Source organism: Bufo bufo, chromosome 8 (genome assembly GCF_905171765.1).
Source record: "Bufo bufo chromosome 8, aBufBuf1.1, whole genome shotgun sequence".
Taxonomy (NCBI): domain Eukaryota; kingdom Metazoa; phylum Chordata; class Amphibia; order Anura; family Bufonidae; genus Bufo; species Bufo bufo.
The window spans coordinates 127,813,774-127,838,222 of NC_053396.1; the positions used below are offsets into that span (position 1 = coordinate 127,813,774).

Consider the following 24,449-nt stretch of genomic DNA (forward strand, 5'->3'; position numbering starts at 1 on the left):
TTCTTCACCCATACACTATGCATTATTAAAGGGGAGTCATCTCAAAAACTCTTAGACAGCAATTGTGATAAAATAATAAAAATGTATTTATTTTAGGCACTTACCGTATATAGCGCTATTATATTACGTAGCGCTTTACAGACATTATCATCCAACTGTCACCAATTGGGCTCACAATCTAAGTTCCCTATCAGTTCGTCTTTGGAGTGTGGGAGGAAACCGGAGAACCCGGAGGAAACCCAGGCAAACACGGGGAGAACACAGAAACTCCATGCAGATGTTGTCCTTGGTCAGATTGGAACCTAGGACCCCAGCGCTGCAAGGCACCAGTGCTAACCACTGAGCCACCGGAAATACATACATACATACATACACATACATGACCTCATCTATTTTATCCCTGCTGCTCCTCCTCGATCGCCTGTGTTTATTTGGCTGCGGCAATAACATCTCTATATACGTCACATTAATGCTGCAGCCAAGAAGTGGGCATCATGGCTGCATCGGTGGGGAGGATCGGAGTAGCAGGGGGTAAAATAGATATGTTACTTTATCATTTTAAACACAAGTGCAGCATTGCCAGAGTTTTTTAAATAACTCTGACAACCCAACTATATAGTGCGGCCACTGTGGGGTTAATGCAATCTGCCACAGGCTCAGGAGCTGAGGCCCCAACATCTGTACTGGGTGTAAGCTGTGCGTTACAGGGTTGAGTTATAAGATATTTAACCCCCCGAGATGCTGCAGTCAACAGTAACCACAGCGCATCCAAGTGGTTAGACAGAGGCAGGGGGCTCCCTCTGTCACCCTACTGCACCTACCCATGACCAGGTGGGAGGCAATGAGTTGCCATAGCAGCTAGCGATATGCCCCCATTGTCTGTGATGGGAATACCTCTTTAATTCAAGACACTTACTAATGTATTGTTATTATCCATATTGCTTCCTTTGCTGGCCCAATTCATTTATCCATCACAATATGCACTGCTCGTTTCCATAGTTATGGCCACTTTGCAATCCAGCAGCAGTGGTCGTGCTTGCACTAGACCGGAAAAAGAACTGGCCTCCCCGGTGGCTGGGAATGTGGAAGTGTGCATACACTGTCCCCTTTTCCTATAGTGTGCAAGCATGACCACAGCTGCTGGATTGCAGGGTGGTCGTAAACATGGGAACAAGCAGTGTATACTGTGAAGGAAAAATGAATCCAGCCAGCAAAGGAAGCAATATGGACAATCACTATACATTAGCAAGTGGCTTGTATTAACCTTGTCTGCATGATAAATGCCATTTGCTGAAGTGAGACAACATGCACTTTAAAAAATGCCTATACCATGGAAACCATGACTGTTTAAGGACATCCACAGGCATACTGGAACCCCTCCTCCCCCATATAACATACACATATGTCCCTAAGAGGTCAAACCCTTTAAAAGTGCTTACAGGAAATCTAACGAAACAATAAAACTCCTATTGGAGGGGACAAGGAATCTCCAGCTCCCTGGGGCTCAATCAAGTGTACTCAGAGTACCTATTATATGGGCATGAAAGGCTTCCTGCAGTAGAAGAAAACAGAATAGACACCCCTGTTAAAGGGGCCCCAGTGAGTGAGTGAGTGAGTGAGTATATATCACACTGCCGGGCGGAGGCTTCCGCCGAGCAGTGTGTTTGGTGATGTCACCGGCTCTGGTGGGCAGGCTTTAGCACTGCCCTAGCCGTTTTACAAGCTAGGGCAACGCTAAAGCCCACCCATCAGTGCTGGCGACGTCACCGAACACACTGCTGGGTAGAAGCCTCCGCCTGGCAGCCCGAAGGAGAGCCCGGTACGTCATCGGAACTACACAAAATGCTTTTGGCCTATGCGATTTAGCGCATGAAATGCTCTAATGCTCTTGTCGGGGGGGCTGCCGGGGTGAAAATGTGGGTATGTCCGGGTTTAGCTCTGAACCAGGACACCACCTTTAAGTATAAAAAAAAAAAAAAAAAAAAAGTCACCAGTCACAGAGGAAAGGGACATATATGAAATAACATCCTGCATTTTCAGTCACACAAAGTAAACCGGCCGTCAGTAAATGTTTGAGCTACAACAGAAAAGTTAAGAAAATTTTAAATGGACTTCAATAGAGAAGATTTTGCATGGTCCATGTCCCATAGAAGAGGAAACCGAAAAGTAACGCCATTCTCTTATTACAGGCACACTGAATTATGGGAAAGTACAATGAATGCAAAGTAGCATGCACTGCAGTGGTGGTCATTACAAGGGATGTCAAAGGGCCACACGACGTTCAGGCCTCCGGCACACAGCCATATCCGTTTTGCTGTCTGCAAATCGGAGATCTGCAAACTACGGCTATGGGTCATGTCGCATCCTCATTTTGATGGACCCACTGACTTCTACGGGTCCACATTTTGCAGGAGGTATTCTATCTTTTTGCTGAACAGACATATGGATGCAGATGTGCACGGATCATCCATGTGCTTTTCGCATCCATATGTCCATTCCGCAAAAACTAGACTATGTCCACAAAATGCAGACCACAGACCAACTGAAAACAATGGGTCCACAAACAAAATATGGATGACACATGGACTGCAAAACGGATGCGGCCGTGTGCACGAGGCCTCTGTCAGGGCTGGGACCACATGTCTGGTTCCAATTGCCACAACTGTACACAGTACACAATTTACACTAATAAGATTGGATACACTCAGCGCTCAGTGTACGAGGGTGTTTTTGTCTGACCCTCGACATAGAGAAGGCGGATGCAACCAACGTTGACTCCTTCCGCTGTGGGCAGCGGTATTTGCCCGACCGCCACTCAGCATGTTTGCCAAGCTGCGGCCGGATCTCCGCTGCTCCCCATTATAGTGAATGGGGCCAGCAGCACGTGTGTACACTGTAGTATGGATCCGGCAGGATGTTCCCCTGCCGGAACAGATAAACGCCAGTGTGAAACTAGCCTTAGCGGGTTCTCTATGATGCTATGGATTGGTTACATACAAAACTGCATCTAATATTCAACATTTGCATGTGGCCTTAGCCTGAACTATCACGTCCCAAACTTCATATTCCTGACATTTTTACTCACTCACATTGAAATTTCCAGACAGTGGTTTGAGTTCACATTCGAGCCGCAGTTTCTGAAGGAGTGATGCGGACCCATTCACTTCAATGGAGCCGCAAATGATGCAAACAGCACGTGGTGTGCAGTCCACATACCCACGGCCATTGCACGGTCCCCAAAAAAATAGAAAAATAAAAAAAATAGAACAGGGCTGGAGTTTCTGTTCCATACAATGCAGTTGCATCCGTGTTTTGGGATCAGCAATTTACGGACCGCAAAATGGATACTGTTGCACGTCATGCACACAACTGTATATGTATTTTGACCACAAACCACGGTTCTGCAAAATACGGATACCTTCCGTGTGCATTCCGCATTTTTCTCACTTCAATTAAAATAAATTCCTATTCTGTCCGCAAAATGGACCAAAATAGGACATACAATTTGCAGAATGGCATTTTTTGCAGATGCGAATCCGTGTAGCCCATGTGTGCATGCCCCCATAGGAATGAACGGGTCAGTGTACTATCCGCAAAAAACACGGATCGCACTCTGAAGAAAAAATATAAAAAATGACCTATGAAAAATGAAATATGCAATCTATACATACGCATGAGGAAAAAGATTTTTATGGAGGTAACATGTTGCGGCTGCATTGTGGTTTTCACAACCTCAGTAAAGCCACAATTCAGAAAAACTTTGCAAAAACTGCCAAATATTGCCATTTTTCCTGCATTGGTAATATGGGGAAAACCGTGCCATTCAGACAAACTATTAAAAAGATACGAATACTGAAATGCCAGAACATAGCAGTTATGGAAACTTTACATGCCACACATCGGGGCAGCAGTCTATATACCGCCCATACAGGAGGGCATCTGGATTAGATTGCACAGGTAGGCGGGCATCAGGTTTTCCTGATCTTAACGAGGATATTCACATTACAACTTGTTCTGTACAGTCTAGTAACGGACTGTATACTGAAAATGGACAAGATGTTCTAAGGTAATCAAGCATGTACTTGTGAAATCAACCATTACAGGATGAAACCAGTGTATGCTGCCAATACTCATAGGTGGGCTTTAAATGCACAGCTGGCAACCATGCACATAAAGGCCCTCTTACATGCGCCAACTGAACAGGCAGTTATCAGGAGTTACAGACTGTTGAGCAGAGGGGATGGTGGCATTCACATGCACCAATCACCCCTCTGTATGGGGATGAGTGATCACTACTGCCAGCGGTGCACCACCAATGAGGCCAGGTGAGGCGATCGCCTCAGGCTGCACCAGGTAGGGGCACGAGGAAGGCAGCGGAGGGGATATGGGGGGGGGGGGGGGGCACTGTTTCAGGTTTCACTTCAGGCAGCAGAAAGGCGATCGCTTAACCCCATAAAGAGCCATAGTTCACTGGCAGCAGATCCCGTTTTTTCACAGGACAATGTGCTGCCAACAAATGATTTTAATATGCGTTTACTCATTCAATGGGTGATCTTGGCACATTTACCCAAGGCAATTATCGGGAACAGGCATTCCTAGGAACACTGGTTCCTGACAAATTCCACAATGGTCAAGCCGTGTAAAAGGATAAGAATCACCACTCAGTTTACGTCATGGATACTTGGGGAGAATTTATATATGGTTTGAAGTCAGAAAATTGGCATACAAAAGTTGTTTTTGCATGAGTTTTCACTAAATCACCAAAATTGAGTGTGGCTTAGTGGAGGGGGCATGATGCACTATCATTCCAACCAGAAACTAGACTGAATTATATTGCAAATCAGCTCAAAAAAATAAAAAATAAAAGGGTTACCTCATAAAACACCATTTTGGTTAGATTCATCTAATTACATATTTAATTAACACTCCAGGAAAGCATTATACCTGTAGGGGTATCTCTGATATTATATAAGTACAGAGTAAATCACTGCACCCTCAGGGCCTCATAACAGTGTATTCGTTTTCCCAGAATGTCATTTTAAAAGGGTTGTTAGCAAAAAACATAGATGGAAAAGTAAAAAAAAAGTTATGGCTCTTGGAATGCGGGCTGTAAAAAAATAAACCCACAAACGTCTCTGCAAAATGGTCTTGGTCTTAACTCAATGTGTGACGTGTACAATGTTTTCTTACCTTAACTGAAGGGGGGGGGGGGGGAGCACCTACTCACCAAGTGATGAGTCATAAGTGGTTAGACGGGCTACATACCAGGTTTTAGTACGTTTTATGTAGAAATATAAACCATCTAAAGACATACAACTTCTTCGGTGTAGAAAGGCCTCCATAATCTTGTAACGAAATGTAGACTGAATTGCAAATGTGAAAGACAAAAACCAATTCCATATGTGCCTGTAAAACACCACCACCCAGAACAATAAGGGTGCAGCCACATGGTCAGGTTTCTTGATACCGTTTTGGAAGCCAAAATTAAAAGTGGATCATAAAAGGAGAGAAAGTATAAAGGACATATATGACGTCTCCTCTTCTCTGAATTCGCTCCTGACTTTGCCTTTAAAAACTGCAACATGTGGCCGTTCCCCAAGTCGGTCTACTCATAGGGGGAGATTTATCAAACTGGTGTAAAGTAGAACTGACTCAGTTGTCCAAAGCAAGCAATCAGATTCCACCTTTCATTTCCCAAAGGAGCTGTGGAAAAATGAAAGGTGGAATCTGATTGGTTGCTATGGGCAACTGAGTCAGTTCTACTTTACACCAGTTTGATAAATCTCCACCATAGTCTCTACTCTTCTGAGGTTATTTTCCTCCAGTCTAGCTTTCACATTTACATAGGGCAATTATCAGGAATGAGCATTTGTACAAATATTTTTCCCCAATGGTTGGCCTAATCATCTATATTTGAAATCTTCCCTGCCTTTCTCCATTTCCTTCTCTTTTTAACTCAACCACTTTGAGTCAAGTACTAAAAACATTACTCACCTCACTAGTCCCCTGCAGTTCCAATGCTTACCAGGCTTCCACTGGTCGGAATGGAGATCAGCAGATATGAGACGTGGGTAATGAACTTTCTTTTTAAGCCCATTCTGCCCCATATATACAAAAAAAAAAATAATGTAATCCAGTCTTTAAAAGGGTTCCTCTGGATAGGTCATCGGTATCTGTTTGGGGAAGGTCCGACACCTGGGACCCCTGCCGATCAGCTGTTTGAGAATGTGAACGCCGCTGGCCTTTTCGCAGCTTACCAAGCACAGCGCTGTACATTGGGACTGATGAACATGTCGTCACATGGACTAGGAAAAGCTGAGAGAAGGCAGCGGCGCCCACATGAGCACTGGTGCCTCCTCATACAGCTGACTGGCAGGGATCCTGGGTGTTGGCCCCCCACCGATCAGGTACTGATGACCTATCGAAAGAACGGGTCATCAGTAAAAAAAAAAAATTAAGTAAATAGATCTTGGAGAACCCATTTAAGTAACCTGATAAGTGGAGAAAGAGGCGTTTTCACTAGTAAACTACATCACAAAGTTTACCATCATAGCTTACGCTATTGATTTCTGGAAATTAGTTTGTAGCTGGAGGTACTCTAACAAATGGCAACTACTCTTTGGTTAGACTGATAAACAAGTCGATATATCCAAATTACTTCTCTAGTAATTAATAAAAGTTTATTTATTTATATTATATATTTACACAACAATAAAAGTTGTGTAAAGTTTGCCACATCAGCCTGAAGAGGAAACGTTTCAAAGCAAAAACCACCAGCAACATAAAGAACGGATATGACATTTTGTCCATGAGCTGAAATACCGGCATCACTGATACAATGACAACGAAAGACTTGTAGGCTGTACTAAGCATAGCGTAAGGAAGTACAAACTATGGTAACCATCACTGAAATAATAAGACAAATCATGCAAAGTCATTTCCCAAAAAACCCTCCTGTGGCTACACAGACCAGTCTACTACACAATGAGGACTAAAGATGGGCGAGAAAGGGAGTCTGTCCATGTGCTTGGCTTACTACTGCTGATGACAAATAGACTTTGCTCACCTGAAATAAACCATGTCCTTAAAATATGCAAATTAGCTGTTCCCGCTACCGTTGGTGCATGAAACATACTCTGAAGGTTGCTTGACAGGGCCAGAAATTAGCTGTGTCGTCTTGCCTGGGTCTGTCTTCTTTCACAAGCGCTGTGTGATTGCACGTTGGCACATGCACAGTAGACTCGACTATGCATGCGCAATGTTATTGCTAATGCCAGGCCCTGTCAATCAACCTCGAGAAGGAGCGGCTTAAGGGGGGAGTGTTTCATGCAAGAAACATCTAATTTTCATATTTTTTAGAAACTTCTATTTTGGCACAACGGAGAAATGTAATGGTAAAGAAAAGACATATGTTCATGAGCTTGGTTTATTACAGTTGCTGTTGCACTTCCTATAAACACTTCAAATACTCAAAAACCAACAAAACAGGAGACCGTAAAGTTGAGAGTGGGATGTCTGGACCCTTCAAGGATTGCCAGAGTCTCGTAAGTAAATGCTGACTGCAGTACTTCTTGTTGTAGTGCACTACGTCTATCTACAGTTTTCCCTCGTTTCTTGTTTCACAATTCTTTAATATATGCCAAAGGACAGAAGATAGATAAGGCAGGCAACAGGTCATGGCTTGAATCAACACATTAGAAACTAGAATAACCTTGTGTAGGAAGTGGATTATACTAGTCATAGTATAAGCATAATGAATTGTGTAAGTGTGATGCAAAATACATCATTCGTCTGCTATCCTACCTAACCTGTGATGCTGACGCTCCATGCCTGCTGGTGTCTCTCCTCGTCTGGCAGGCATGGCTACTGGAAACACTTACCCCTCCTGCACCCCTGGCATGGTGGCGCCCATATTCGCCAACATCTCTCTCCTCCTGGTGGGCACCCGCATCTGCATTTCCGGAGCGCGGCCCCGAACTTCTGGGCCGCGGCTCCGTAAAAAAAAAAAAATAGAACATGTCCTATTCTTGTCTGCAATTGCGGACAAGAATAGGCAGTTCTATGAGGGGTGCCAGCCGGATGTATTGCGGATCCGTAATACACCTCTGACATGTGAATGGAAGGGATTCTGTCATCAGGATTTTAGCAACAGTGCTTTTCACAATAACACATTAGTCTCCTCGATTTAGTTTAAAATATACTAGTCTTACTGCCATATTGTCTTGTCATTTCTGGAAGAAGAAAAAAAAAAAAAAAAAAAAAGGAAGAAATCCCCGTCATATGCAAATGACCTCTCTAAGGAACCCAAGGGGCTGTCCCTCTGGCCGTTGGTGCCCAGCCGCACCCATTCTGTTGGAGCTCAGCACCGCCCCACTGCAAAATATTCACTCCTTTCATCGCTGACATCATTGTTCTGGTGTGCCATAATCTATAGCGCATGCACCCTGGATCCACTCGTCAGCGCCCGTGTGGTGTTCTAGCAGCAGCCTCAGCTATTGAAGCGTGCATGCGCCAGCTGCCAGCGTGCCTCCTCTCCTGCACCTCAGTCGTCCGCTTGTCAGGGATCTCGCACCACTCAGCTCCTCCTTTCCGGGTCGAGCGAAGCGCCCACACAGCTGGCGCATGCGCACTTCGTTAGCTGAGGCTGTTGCCAGGATACCACACGGGCGCTGACGAGTGGATCCAGGGTGCATGCGCGAGATTACGGCGCACCAGAACAATAACGGATTAAAGGAGTGAATAATTAGCAGTGAGGCGGTGCTGGACTCCAAGAGAATGGGCGCGGCTGGGCTCCAACAGCCAGAGGGACAACCCCTTGGGCTCCTTAGAGAGGCAATTTTCATATGAATAAAAGCAATTTTTTACAGAAATGACAAGACATATGGCAGTAAGACTAGTATATTTTAAACTAAATCGAGGAGACTGATGTGTTAATGTGAAAAGCTCTGTTGCTAAAATCCTGATCACAGAATCCCTTTAAAGGTGCCTTCCATTATGGGAAGGTGCCTGAGCAATAAGGTCTCTCCCTAGCCTATTCCTTACAAAAATCGTGTTTTGTATCGCCTGTGCTTCCATGCCTGACCTCTGCCTTTTACTATGTTGAATCAGTTCAGCCTGTACTGACCCCTGCCTATTTACTGTGCAGAATCTGGCCTGCCTATCGTGACCCACTACTCATTTATAGGATTGGATTAACACTGCCTGCCCTGACCTTACCTTGCCTTGCCCTCTGACCAAAAGTCTGCTGGTCCCCAATAATATCACAGCCTGCCTGGGTAAGCCTGTATAGGGGTGAAAAACAGGGAGACCACTTGGATAACCCCCTTAGGAGTAGCCCTAACATTCAGCGACACACTGCAATTATCAGACTATCTGAATCAGGACCATTACACACATGACGTTTATAGATGGGGCAAGGGTGCAATTGCGATTCCGAGAACTTGTAAAATGTGCCAAAATTCTGTCGCCGGATGTTCTGATCCACGTGATGGGGAGAGTCAGCGGCGGCCGTCCGGGGATAAGGAGTGACGCGGGTGCCGAGGACCGGGGTAAATATAACTTAAATGAGGTGCCCGGGCATTGGGGGGGGTCATTATAGGGGTTGGATAACCCCCTTAATTAAATTACACATGTAGCCTCTCTTTAGGGGCCAATGATTTAGTGCCAAGGACAGAATCCAGTCCTATAGAATCAAGAAACTCTTTCCTAATGCCCAGCACTTGATAAGGGCTTTCCTGATCTAACAGGATGGGACCCACTCGTGCTCAGAGCCTTAGGCCTTATGCCGTCATGCTGCCACATGTTGCTCTGTTGGATGCCATTCTTTTCTAGAAGCAATGTTTATGGGTGGCTCAGTTATTAGTTCTAGAACCATAGAGGAAGCATTAGACTCCCTGGTAAGTGTTTGTGTCTATATGTGTAGTATGCACAGCAGTTGTGTGACACCCGTTAATTCTTGGATTTTTCCTGTAGTCCTGTGGAGCTGTATGAGGGCTTGTTGTTTGGTTATTGGATATGTTTTGGTACACAAAACCTTTTAATTTCTTTTTATTAAATTTTTGGGGGAGGCAATGTGACAAAAAAACTGATGTGTTGGGCTATTTTATTTCCCCCCCTGCGCTGCTAAAGGACACGCCTAATTTCTGACAAGATGTGCGCCTCGTCATATTAGACGCACCTTCGGCAGTCAGTGCATCTGGTGCAAAATCTACTGCAGCTCGCTGTTTAGACAGCGCCAGTTTCATCCGATGCACGCGCGTTTCACTTGTTCATCGGGTGATCGGCTGCACCTTTGCATGGGCAGATTGCCGCTCCCGATAATCTGCCCAATTATTCCAACGTGTAAATTCACCTTTAGCCCTGTTTCCAGTGCACCGGCCACTTCCTCGCCAGTAGCAAGGGCGGCGGAAAAAAAAAACCAAAACACCTGTGCAACCAAAGTCACAGAAGGGGTCTCAGGGTCTCTACTTTATGCTGTCCTGAGATAGGGAAGAATTACACACACACACACACACACGCGCAAACACGTGCATGCATGTATAATATATACGCATACATAAATGGGCGCATTATAGGATGATGTGCCCAGCATCTGCACACATATGCCCTTCGTATTACACAGGGGCTCATTGTGGCCCCTGTGGGGAATATGTGCCCCCTTATATGTCCCTTTTTATATATATGTCATTCCCCTATATCCCCCTCCATAGGCCCCATTGATGGGAAAATGTCCCTTGTTCACCTGAAACCAGAGGTATCAGTGTGAATGTGCCCCAAGCATTCGCACTGATGCCATCTGGTTAATTGCATCAGAATGACTGGACAAGAGTTCGGTCATCCTGCATGCTTCAAAGAACTCAGATTCAATAGAATCGGAGTTCTTATGCATAATAGGATAATTATGCATAATAGGAAGAGGGGAGAAACCTCCCCTCCTTCTATTATGCGCATTCCGGCAGCGCGATTACTATCGCGCTGCCCGCAATGCAAAGTGCCACAGGCGGGAGATCAAAGGCTTCTCCCGCCTGTCAGCAAGTGATGCGTCCTGGCTGAGCGCGTGCAGGCTGGCGCGGTGACGTCATATCACAGCGCCGGCCCACGTGTCCTTGCCTGTGGTATGCAGCGCGCGCCACAGCGCGGGCGGCCCGGGAGTGTGGGCCACCGGGTATAAATATCCGGTGGCCCCTGCACTTGGCAGAAGAGTCGAGCCGCCCCCCTCAAGAAGATCCCCTGAACAACGAGCATTCCCTGGAGGGCTGAGTATCACCCCCTATCCCACCAATGACCCATATTAACCCCTACTTGCCATATGCCACCAATGATAACCCCTACTTGCCCTATCCCACCAACGATACCCTATCCCACCTATCCCCTGCCATCCTGATTACCCCTACCTGTCCATATTACCACCAATCCCCTACCCTAACCCTGTAGGAGCATCCCTACTCCCCTTTACCCCTGCTGTGCCCCTGCATCCCTGTGTCTGTGGCCTGCATTAACCCCTGCAGTGCCACCGTTAACCCTTTGTTATTAATAGTGTATGTGTGTGTATTAGTTAGAGTTTGTGGGTGGAATTTGGGATTGTTTAGTGTAGTTAGTACTGAATTGTTAGTGTATTGTGTGCGTAGTGTACTGTAGGTATTAATAAATATCTTGTATTTGTAACTATCTGTGTAACGTGTGGTTATTAGCGGTAGTTAGTTCAGTAAGGCGCATGCAGCTAGCTTAGTGATTAGCTGCATTACTAGACGACTCCTCTTATTTATGAATACAAATTATTAATATTTGCATAAATATTGATAATTAATATTCCCCCTTAACAAGGTCTCTATGTGGAACCATAAAAAACGGAAATTACTCTGTGTGCATTTCATTTCCGTATGTCCGTATGTCTGTTCTGCAAAAAAAAAAAAATTGACCATGTCCTAAAAAAAAACTGATGCAATACGGATTACCCCCTAAAAGGGTTAGGGGAAAAAGCCTCATGCACATGGCCATATTACGGAATGTCTAGTGCGGTACATAAAAATCTATGGGCTTAATTCAGTGTTTCTGCAGGCTGTGACATGTTACGGTGCAGGGTATGCAGACACAGTTGTTAACAGATGTTATTTGGCATGCAAGACCCTGGGTGTAGCAGGGGACGTTTCAGGCATAATCTATCAGCAATTTTCCCGCTCAGTGTCCTGCAGTAACCTTTCCAGGGCCGACAGACAGGATGCATGTGATTTGCTTCCTGCAGTTGTATGCATGCTATACAAGACGCCATTGTAAACCAAACACCCGGACAGCGGAGGGCAGGGAAACTATGGTGGGTTTCCTATAAGGCATATCACAGCAGGGAAAGGAAATACATGTATTTTATAACCAAATAGGCTTATTTCACACGAGCCAAGTTTTGCTTCAGCGTTTTCGGTAAATGTATTCAGTATTTCTCTGTACAGATCTCAGTAGTTTTTTTATGCCTTTTTCATACATGTGGAAAAAAAAAAAACTAAGAATAATCATTCAGCATCTCCTAGCAACTACCAGTGAAAACCAGGCTGTCCTTCAGGCCTCATGCACACGACCGTTGCTTTATTCCGTGATTTTCTGCGGACCTATTGATTTTCAATGGTTCCGTTGAAAACTCGGCTAATGCACCGTTTGCCATCCGCGTCCGTGATCTGTGGTTCCAGTCCGTCAAAAAAAATATATAACCTGTCCGATTATTTTTGCGGAAAACGGTTTGCGGACCCATTCATGTCAATGGGACCGCAAAAAAACGCGGAGGCACACAAGATTGTCATCCACGTCCGCGTCCGTTTTTTTCCTATCATTTGCATGGCAAACCTGTCTTAGACTTTTTTTTACATTCCTTTATTTCTGGTGGTCCTCCAAAAATAAAGGAAGACACACAAACTGAAATGGATCATGGAACAACGGAACCCCGTTTTGCGGACCGATAAAAACAACTGTCGTGTGCATGAGGCCTCAGTATGCTGTCAGCTTTTTTTCACTTACCTAAAAGGACCAGTCCTGTGTGAAAAACAGATTAAGGGCTCATGCACATGAGAGTATTTTGCGTTCAGTATACTGGCCGTTTTTTGAGTTCAGTATGCAGTACATATACTGAACCATTCATTTCAATGGTTGAGCAAAAAAATAAAATAAATTAAGTGTCTCCGTGTGCATTCCGTTTCAGTATTTCCGTACCGTGAAAAGATGGAACATGTCCCATTCCTGTCTGCAAATCACGGTGCTTGGCTCCATTCAAGTCAATGGGTCTGCAAAAAAAACTGAACACATATGGAAATGCATCCGTATGTCTTCCATATCCGTTCTTGCGGAACCATCTATTGAAAATGTTATGCCCAGCCCAATTTTTTCTATGTAATCACTGTATATGGCATACGGAAAAACGGAAAGGAAACACAACGGAAACAAAAAAATGGAACAACGGACCGTAAAACCCTGAAAAAGCCATACGGTCGTGTGCATTGAGCCCTAAGGGTCCATTCACACGTCCGCAGTGTTTAGCGAATCCGCCAAACACCGGGCCGGCACCGCAATAGAAATGCAAGAATAGGACATGTTCTATTTTTTTGCAGCACTGCGGACCAGAAGTTCGGGCCCGCGGACCGCACACAGTGTGCTGTCCGCATCTTTTCCATCCCGATTGAAAATGAATGGGTGCGCACCCGTTCCGCATAATTGTGGAACGGATCCGGACCCAAAGTGCAGACGTCTGAATGGACTCTAAGACTACTTTCACAACAGAGTTTGCTGGATCCGTTATGGATCAGCAAAAAACGCTTCGGTTATAATAATACAACCGTCTGCATCCGTTCTGAACAGATCCGGTTGTATTATCTCTGAAACAGCCATGGCAGATCCATCTTTAAAACCACTGTAAGTCAACGGGGGACGGATCCATTTTCTTTTGTGTCAGAGAAAACGGATCAGTCCCCATGACTTACATTGTGTGTGATGACGAATCAGTCTCTCTCTGCACCACATCGCGGACAGAAAAAACATTGCTTGCAGCGTTATTCTGTCCGCGATGGGGACGCAGCCAAATGGAACGGAATGCATTCTGGTGCATTCCATTCCACTTTTCCCCCCCCGCTATTGAGATGACAGAAAGCACAAGTGTGAAAGTAGCCTAATATAGAATGTGTTGCGATTTTTCCTGGACAGACAGATGGTCAGTGAAAAACAATGCTCAAGAGCGGACACTCATTGAAATGAATGGGTTAGGATTCAGTCCGGATGCCATCTGTTGAAAAATAGGACCGCATCAAGATGGAAACATCGCTAGTGCTAAAAAAGCCTTATAGATCAGAAATTTGTATTATTAAAAAAAATATATATATGATTGGATGGGTTTTCGAAGATTGTATTAAAGGGGTTGTCCGGGATTGGGGACATTGTTCTAAGTGTACAACAGTGACACAAATATTACACACATGCCTGTCGTACCTTTGCCACACATGTCTGATGCCCCGTTTTCATATCGCAAATTCTCAGCCGGAAGTGCCTATTTTCTCATAGACAGTGACGTACCGGGTCCCTTGCTGCAGAGCGAAGCCTCTTCTTCCACTTCGCAGGGAGCCCGGTGATGTCACCAACAGCCTCAGTAATTATGCAGATCGCAGGGAGGGGCGGTGACTTGGCTGGAAGACATTGTGCTAAGCCACACCCCTCCAGTGACGTCAGCGGGCATGGCACTTTCTAATGAATGAAGGAGGCGGAATATTAATGAGGGGGCGGAGTTACGGCAGAGATGATAGTCAGCTGTAACCACGTGATGCCAAGCTGCGCTGGGATCCACAGGGCAGTGCGGCAGAAAGTTAGGCAAAGATAAACCTAGATGTAAACAATGCGTGGGGGACCGTCAGAGCCCTGTAGAAGAAGTGGTGAAAATACATAAAAACATATTGGGGAAACTTTAATCAGCTCTTAATGGTGAGTACATATATATATATATATATATATATATATATATATATATATATATATATATATATATATATATATATATATTTTTTTTTTTTTTTTTTTTTTTTTGATCCTGGACAACCCCTTTAAAATTACATGAGTTGAATGTGTAAAATAAATATTTAGAAAAACCTACCTTTTAAACGTCCTGTGCAGGTAACCACTGCTCTGATCCCCGATGGCCCTGAAGTGTTAACGCCCTGCTCATCGTTAACATCACCACTACAGGAAATCGTTGGCGTCCGTTGTCATGTGCCGCTCATCCACACCTAAATGTTGCAGGCCCAGTGGAGATCAGAGCAATGGTGCGGGACATTTAAGCCTCTTGCACACGAATGCATTTTCATTCCGTTCCATTTTTTTTGCGGAAACGGAAGGTACTCAGTGTGCATTCCATTTCCGTTCCGCAAAAAAATAGAACATGTCGTATTATTGTCCGCATTACTAACAAGGATACTACTGTTCTATTAGGGGCCAGCTGTTCCGTAAAAACTTTGCAGAACCGTTTTTTGTGGACCGCAAAATACATACAGTCGTGTGCAAGAGGCCTTAAAAGAAGAGCACTTTTTTCTCCCCTTTAAAATGTTACACAGCCCTCTGCCAATTAAATAAAAATTTGATAACCCCTCTAAATCAGAATATTAATTATGACAGATGTATAATTCAGACAAGCTGGAAAATTTGACAAGCTATTAATCTCTAAGCATTCACGGCTTCAGTTAGGCCATGCAGGCGAGCTGCAAACATCACAGTACATTTTCAGTTTAATCACATTATTATTAAGTTTTCATGTTCAGAACAATCTTCAAATGAAGATAAGGAAAACCCATAAACTGAAGAGATTAGATGACTCCTAAAAATAATTATCTTAGGACAGAATGTCACGATAACTGAAAAGACATTTATTAAACTAATTCTGAGCCTTTCTATAAGGTTAGGGCTACATGACGCGTGCCCATAGATCGCAGTGTAGCAGGGCAGCCATAGAAATGAATGTGGTCGCAGTGTGACTTACATGTTTGCTGCATTGCAACCCTGCTGGATTTTGTGCGATTATGGGGGGGGCAGTCAAGGCAAATATGTCCTATTCATTTCTATGACCGCCATGCTACACTGGAGTCCTTGGTTGCACCCAAGATTGCATGATGCCATAGCCTAAAGGTTATGAAGCGGGGGAAGTTTATCATCATTGTATTTTGCTATAAATCGTTTTATCAACTGGTCTTTAATAAAAATTCTCAACAGTTTTTGTCCCACCATCTTGCTTTCTGTTTTACAGTGACTCAGTCAGGGAGCAGCTCTGTTGGCTCCGCGTATAACCTTATCTCTGAATTCCTGACAGCTCAAACACTCATTATATCTAAACTCTTACCAAACCGAGCATATGGCTTAAAAGGTGTTGTACAGGTTCAGAGCTGAACATGGACATATCCCCATCTTCACCCCTCCGCCCCCCCCCTCTGATATGAGCTTTAGGGAATTTCATGCTCAGATGCTCTCCTTTGCCCTGCGCTGAATCCCACAGAGCAAAGGAAGTTTTAGGAGATCCGGTGATGTCCCCGGCTCTCCATAGGGACTGCTAGGTGGAGGCTTCCGCCCAGCAGCGAGCCGGGTGACGCCACCTGTAAGATGGCTAGGGCAGTACTAAAGCCCAACCAACAACCATCAAAGCCGGTGACGTCACTGGGAACAGTGCTGGGCGGAAGCCTCTGCCTAGCAGTGTGCTATTGTAAATAGGGCTGCAGATATCTACTATTTTTGTAATCAAGCATTCTATCAATTAATCCAACGATTAATCGAGTACTCTAACAACAAAAAACTACCGTAATTGAAAGAACGTTTTTCTTTATTAAAAACTCAGGTCTCCCTCCTGTGTCATCAGGCTCCCCCCTGGTGCCATCAGCTGCCCCCTCAGTGCCATCAGCTGCCCCCTCAGTGCCATCAGCTGCCCCCTCAGTGCCATCAGCTGCCCCCTCAGTGCCATCAGCTGCCCCCTCAGTGCCATCAGCTGCCCCCTCAGTGCCATCAGCTGCCCCCTCAGTGCCATCAGTTGAGCAGAGGGGTGAAGATAGGGGCATGTCTGGGTTCAGCTCTGAACTCAGACAACCCCTTTACATGAGTGTTTATGAGCCGTCAGGAGTTCAGAGATGAGAGCTACACTCAGCCGTTGGAGGAGCTCCGACTGATTCATTGGAAGCAAGATAATAGAACAAAAACTGTTGAATTTTTTTCTTAAATTAAAGACAAATTGAAAAAAATATTTATTACCCCAAGAGGAGGGGGAAAAAAAAAAAAAAAAAATCAATGATGAAAACATCCCCAAAACTGTTCATAGCCTTTAACCATAAAGCAGACAAGGTTGTATAATTTATATACCAGCCATTTAAATGAAATGCAGCTTTCCATTCTAGCTCATAGATTAGGGTCCTGACATGGGAAGTGGGGTCCATATACTATAATAAAGCATAAACATAGGGGTTGTTTTAATGAGACAACCCTTTAGGGGACACATTCGGGCAACAGGGAAAAATGGCTGTATGACGGCCGTTTTCAGAACACTAAGGCCCCTTTCACACAGGCGAGTATTCCGCGCGGATGCGATGCACGAGTTGAATGCATTGCACCCGCACTGAATACCGACCCATTCATTTCTATGGGGCTGTTCACATGAGCGGTGATTTTCACGCATCACTTGTGCGTTGTGTGAAAAATCGCAGCATGCTCTAAATTCTGCGTTTTTCACGCAACGCGGGCCCCATAGAAGTGAATGGGGTTGCGTGAAAATCGCAAGCATCCGCAAGCAAGTGCGGATGCGGTGCGATTTTAATGCATGGTTGCTAAGTGACAGTCTATACACTATTATTTTCCCTTATAACCATGTTATAAGGGAAAATAATAACATCTACACAACACCTAACCCAAGCCCGAACTTCTGTGAAGAAGTTCGGGTTTGGGTACCAAACATGCGTGATTTTTCTCACACGAGTGCAAAACGCATTACAATGTTTTGCACTCACGCGGAAAAATCGAGGGTGTTCCCGCAACGCACCCGCACATTTTCCCGCAACGCCCGTGTGAAAGAGGCCTAATAGTCTAGGCATCATAAATACGGTCAGTCAAAAAAAAAAAAAAAAAAACACGGGACATTTCCAATTTTGTCCATTTTCACGGCCCGACAGCCCCCATACAATTGAAGGGCACCTTTTTAATGGCCTTTTTGAAAAACGGCATCTGTGAAAAAAACGTCCGGCTTTGAAAAACTGACAGCTAAACAGTTTTTAACGGCTTTTTTTTCACTGTTGTGTGAATGTACCCTTAATATCAGGGTCCAGAAGAACAAAAGAATGAGAAAAAAAAAAAAAAAGTCTAAAATCTATGCTTTTATCCCACTGCCAACTTAGGCTACTTTCACACCTGCGTTAGGTGCGGATCCGTCTGGTATCTGCACAGACGGATCCGCACCTATAATGCAAACGCTTAGATCCGTTCAGAACGGATCCGTTTGCATTACCATGAACAAAAAAAAAATTATATATATTTTTTTTTGTTCATGATAATGCAAACGGATCCGTTTTCACTTTACATTGAAAGTCAATGGGGGCGGATCCGTTTGAAAATTGAGCCATACTGTGTCATCTTCAAACGGATCCGTCCTCATTGACTTACATTGTAAGTCTGGACGGATCCGTTTGCCTCCGCACGGCTAGGCAGACACCCGAACGCTGCAAGCTGCGTTCAGGTGTCGGCTTGCTGAGCGGAGCAGAGGACAAACGGTGCCAAACTGATGCATTCTGAGCAGATCCGCATCCACTCAGAATGCATTAGGGCTGGACGGATCCGTTCGGGGCCGCTTGTGAGAGCCTTCAAACGGAACTCACAAGCGGAGCCCCGAACGCTAGTGTGAAAGTAGCCTTAGGCTACTATTTTAAAAAGGGTTTTCCAAAGTCATCAATATCTGATCGGTGGGTGTTTGACACCCAGGACCCCCACCAATCAGCTGTATGACAAGGCACCGGCGACCCTGTGAGCTCTGCTGCCTTCTCCGTGCTCACCAAGCACAGTGCTCTACATTGTATAGCGGCTTTGCTTGGTATCGCAACTCAGTCCCATTAACTTCTATAGGGCTGAGCTGCTACTAGGCCATGTGACCGATGAACGTGATGTCACTCGGCCTAGGGAAAGCTACTACGGGCGATACTGCCTTCTCAAACAGATCGAGTGTCGGAACCCCACCGATCAGATACTGATGACAGGGGATAGGTAATCAGTATTTAAAGGGGTTGTCCCATGAAAAATATTGTACAGTTCTCAAACCAGCATCTAGATCTGAATACTTTTGTAATTGCATGTAATTAAAAATTTTGTATAGCCGCTGAGCCACTCAAAATGTATCTGTATAGCGCCACCTGCTGTTTTATTTTCCTATTTCTTTGTCCTGCTCCCTGAGCTGGCCGCACATGCTCAGTTTCATCCTTCAGCTGCCCCCTGAGCTGTGATAGGGAGAGCTGAGACACGCCCCTTGAGCTGTCAGCTTGATATAAGTCTAGCAGAGCAATGAATGGGGGAGATCTCTGGATCCATGGAAGGTGCAGGGCTGGTTCTAGCTTTTTTACAAAGAGATTATCATGTACTATATGGTGTCTGATCATAAATCTTATATAAAAACTGATTAAGCGTGGCAGATAGCATAGAAGCTTGTCCTCCATGACTGCAATTTATGAAAGTATAATAAATGTAGAATGGTACAATATTAGCCTCTACATAGAAATAGAGGGAATTTCCAGCCGAACGTAACATGTTTAGAAACCAGTTAGAAGAGTATACAGTGGATACTGATAAGAGGCCTTCCACACGACGCACGCAGACTTGTCTCCCAGTGACTTATACATACCAGGGACTCCATAGGAAAAATACTAGATGATGTAATACTGCATTAGGACCCTCACTCTTACATTAGATCGGGCACTGGCAGCCCCTCCAGCCCTGCTGTATTGTTTGCAGTGGGTCTATTTTAACCCTCGCTGGCACATTAATGGAGAATTCCTATGACAGCTGCTTTTCATCTGGGCATACGGCCAGCGCTTACGCCACACTGTAATAGCAATGTTTAGATAAATCATCAGAGCTCCTCGCACACCAGGATTTCTTCACAAGGTATACAGCTGCCCTACCGGATTCATCTCATTACATTCGTTGCACAATAAACCATCTTTTAATGCTTTATCATATAAAAGTCTCCCTGGAACGTGAACACGACTCGGAGGGGTGTGCCAGGCGCTAGCTGCTCGTACCAAGCGCCTCTTTGAAGCACAAGAATTATAACCTTCACCACTTGTTCAGATGGCTTGCAAGAAAGATCTTTTGATCGTAACTAGATCCACCCGCAATCTGCAGGCTCATCAGCTCCAAGGTAGTCACACAGGACATCCTAACCACAACGCGTTGTGCGACATGTGAACTGTAGTAATCGACATGTACCAAGTGCCCTATGTTCCCATTAGTACAGACTACCAGCACTTGTGAAACTGGAGTGTCGCCATAATGGTCAACTAACTTATAAAGTCATGACCCATGTATTTCGTCTGGCAATGGTTCCAATTATTGAAAATATTTTAAGAGTAACTCCACTTTAAAACTTTTGATATGTCATAGTGACATATTAAAAGGTCTTGATTTGTGGGGGTCTTAGTGCTGAGACCCCTGCTGATTGCCAGAACATGGAGTTAGAAGAGCATAGCTGAGCAATGCGTCTCCTAGCTGCTGAGCAGGGAAGGGAAAACAGGCTTAACAGAATGACTATGACGCTGCCTTCACTTACTTATTTTGCTTACTTATGTAGCGCTAACATATTCCACAGCGCTTTACAGACATTAGCATCACACTGACCCTAATGGGGCTTACATAAGTTCGCTACCAGAATATCTTTGGAGTGTGGGAGGAAACCCACGCAAACACTGGCAGAACATACAAACTCCATGCAGATGTTGTCCATGGTCAGATTCGAATCTCTGTGCACATCGGAAAGAAGGACAGCACTCAGCTGAGCACTTTTAAGTCCTTGTTCTGGCGATCAGCCTCCACCAATCCAGAACTGGGGCCTAACTCCTTGTTCTAGTGATCCCCACTGATGCAAAATTTGATATGTATCTATGACCTATCAAAAGACTCAAAATTTAGATTAAACTTACCAGTAATGGGTTTTCTTTGAGCCTATGACAGCACCCCTGGAGAGACCACCGCCTCCTCCTCCTGACAGGGAACGGGAACCAGAATCTCTTTAAAAGAGGGTCCACCCGCTCTATCCCCAGTCCTTTTCCAAGAACTAAGGAACATAACATCCGAATAAAACCTTCTTATATACATTCTATCCAACTTTCTTATAATTGTCATTTTTATTTCATTTATTTTTATTACTCATAGACAAAGCATTTTTAGGGAAGGGAATTATGTGGGTGTCCGGTAAGTGTAATCTAAAATTTTCCCCTTCGCCTATGACAGCACCCCTGGAGAATAGGCAAGAATCCTATCCAGGCGGGACAACAGCTTGAAGCACCTTACGACCAAAAGTAAGGCCTTCATTAGAAGAAAGCTGAAGTCTATAGTGCCTAAAGAAAGTGCGAGTAGAACTCCAGGTGGCTGCTCTATGGAAGCAGAAGCCTCTCTGCCCAGGAAGTGGAGACTGACCTAGTAGAGTGGGCCCCGAACCTGAAGGTGAAGGAATTCTTAGGACAAATGCTAAGGCAAAAGCCTGCCTATCCATCTAACTATGGTCTGGGACGAGGCAGCAGAATCCTTCTTCGGACCCTGAAATAAGAGCAACAAACAGGAGGAGGACCTCCATGGTTGCGTGACCTGCAGATACTGAACAATGCATCTCCTAACGTCCAAACAATGGAATACTGACTCTCATTTTTAGAAGAGCAGAAGGATAGTAACACTATCTCCTGGGAACAGTGAAACCTGGAAGAGACCTTCGGTAAAAAATAAGGACCAGGTGAGAACTACCCGATCCTCCAATTGCTGGTCAAAGGAAAGAGCAGCAATCTCACTAACCCTCTTTTCAGAAGTAATGGCCAAGAGGAAAGCAAGCTTAAGCGAGAGGCAATTTTAGGAGATCATACTGATAGACTGAAGTGAGGGATCTGAGGTGAGGGCTGAAAGAACCAAGTTTAGATCCCAAGGAGGAACCTTATTTTTACAGACTAGGGACAACTTAGAAATTGCTGCCACAAATCTAACCCAAGGGTGTTATGCCAACTTAAACTCAAAGAGAGCACTTAATGCAGAGATCTGTCCTTTCAGGGCGCTAGGCCTATGTTTTATTCCCCATCCTTCCTGTAAGAAATCTAGCACAAGTTTAAAGTCTGGCATGGCCAGCACATCCACTGGTCTGTTGGCTGAACTGTAAAAAGCTCTCCAAACTCTCAGATAAATGGAAGATGTGATCTCCTTATGACTGGTCAACAGAGTGGTGATAACAAATTAAGAAAGCCCTCGATTTCTCAAAATCTGCCAGCCAGGCAGTAAAGTGAAAAACTGGTCCCTGAGCCAGATGCTCCTAGGATTCCGGTAAAATCCAAGGGGTGGCAATTGACATCTTGCGGGGCCAAGAAAACCACACCATCCTTGGCCAAAAGGGGGGCTATAACTATTACAGTAGCTCTTTTTTCCCTTGATGTTCTTGAGAACTCTTGATAAAAACTTTTGTTTCCAGGATTGAGCAATGGTGTTCTTTGGGAGAAGGAAAAAGAAAACTTCCACCTTTCTGTTTAATCTGGTGGCAAAAAGAGCTATCTTTGGGACACCCCATAAGGCTGCTATCCGATCAAATACTCCCTGATCAAGGGACCATTCCCCCTGACAGACGATGGTGGCTGAGAAAATCTCCTCTCACATTGTTTGCTCCTTCGAGATGTACCACTGAAAGAGATAACAGAAGCCTCTGCCACACTGAAAATCTGATGAGTGAGGAACATAAGATCTGGAGCATCCCTGTCTGTTGATGTAGGCCACTGCTGTCATATTTTCTGAGTATATTTTTACATTGCTTCCTCTGAGGACTGGAAGACTCTGAACCAAGGCTAACTAGATCGCATTCAGCTCTCTGAAATTGTGAGACTGACTGAGCATTGCTGTTCCAACTCCCCTGTAGCAGAAGAGATTCCACATGGGCTCCCCACCCGGATGGACTGGCATCTGTGGTCAAGGGAAGAACTGCTTCCCTCTGTAAAATCTACAGAAAAGTGTACCTTGGCAATCTATCCACTACCCCAGGGATCCCAGAGTCTGAGGTGATAGAGAGATTTACGCATTCAGAGAAAAGATACACCTGTCCTACTCCTCCAGAATCTGAAGAAGTCTCGAATAATACTGGGCCCATTCTACCCCCTGGAATAGCAGCAGTCATGAGAACCAGCACAGACATGGCTTCCCTCAAGGAAACCGACTGACGGGAGAAAAGAACCTGAACCTTTGACTTGACCAAAATAGCTTTCTGTAGGGGTAGCAGGCACCTCTGAGATCTGGAATCTAAGATCATCCCTAAGAATTTGGGCACAAACTGGATTATTTTAGATTTACATCCCAACCCAGTTTCTCTAGAACCTCCATCAACCAAACAATCTGTCCTAGAAGGATTTGACTTGATTTGGTAATAAGAAGAAAGTCGTGTAGGTAGAGGATGATAACTACCTCCCTCTCCTGGACATGGGCCATTATCTCTAATACAATGTTGGTGAAGACCCTCGGGGCCTGGGAAAGCCCAAATGGTAGGGCTCGGAACTGAAGGTGTAGGACTCTTTCCTTTAGCTGAACTGCAACCCTCAAAAACCTCTGATGTATGGGATAAATAGTGACATGATAATACGCATTCCTCAGATCTACAGACAGTGGCCATGAAGCAGTCTGGAAAGAGATTGTTTATCGCCGACCTGATGGATTCTATCCGAAACCTCTCGTACACTAAATAATGGTTCAAACATTTCAAGCTTATTATATAGTCTGGGGAAAAAAGCATACTTTTTTTTTTTTTTACAAGAAAAAGGGTTGAATAAAACCCTTTGGCTACCTCCTGCTTTGGGAAATCTGACCAAAAATCTGTTGAAACTTTAGTCTCAAGCCCTCTCTTATAACACAATTTATCCAGGGACTGTTGGAGATCTTCTGCCATTGATGGGAAAAGAGAGACAGACAACCTCCTACTGGGGGCCTGGCGTCATTGGGGTTGTTTCTTTGAGACATGTGACCTGGAAAAAAGAAACTGCTTAGACTTTTTTGCACCTCCTGCATAATGTTTTGCCCTTTCCTTCCCTTTAAAACTCTCCCTATTAAACATGGGACGAAAGGACCTCCTAAGGGGCTCCTGACTGGTAGAGAGGAAGCCCTTTTTTCTATCTGAGGCCTTCTCTAGCAAATCAACCAAAACAGGCCCAAATAAAAATTCGCCCTGACATGGAAGGGCACAAAGCTTA

General features: G+C 44.7%; 1 protein-coding gene across 5 annotated transcripts in view; it reads right to left on the minus strand.

Moving 5' to 3' along the window:
* Nucleotides 1-24,449, minus strand: part of ACSL4 (acyl-CoA synthetase long chain family member 4) — an 82,395-nt gene that overhangs the window by 38,258 nt on the left and 19,688 nt on the right. The window lies entirely within an intron of this gene.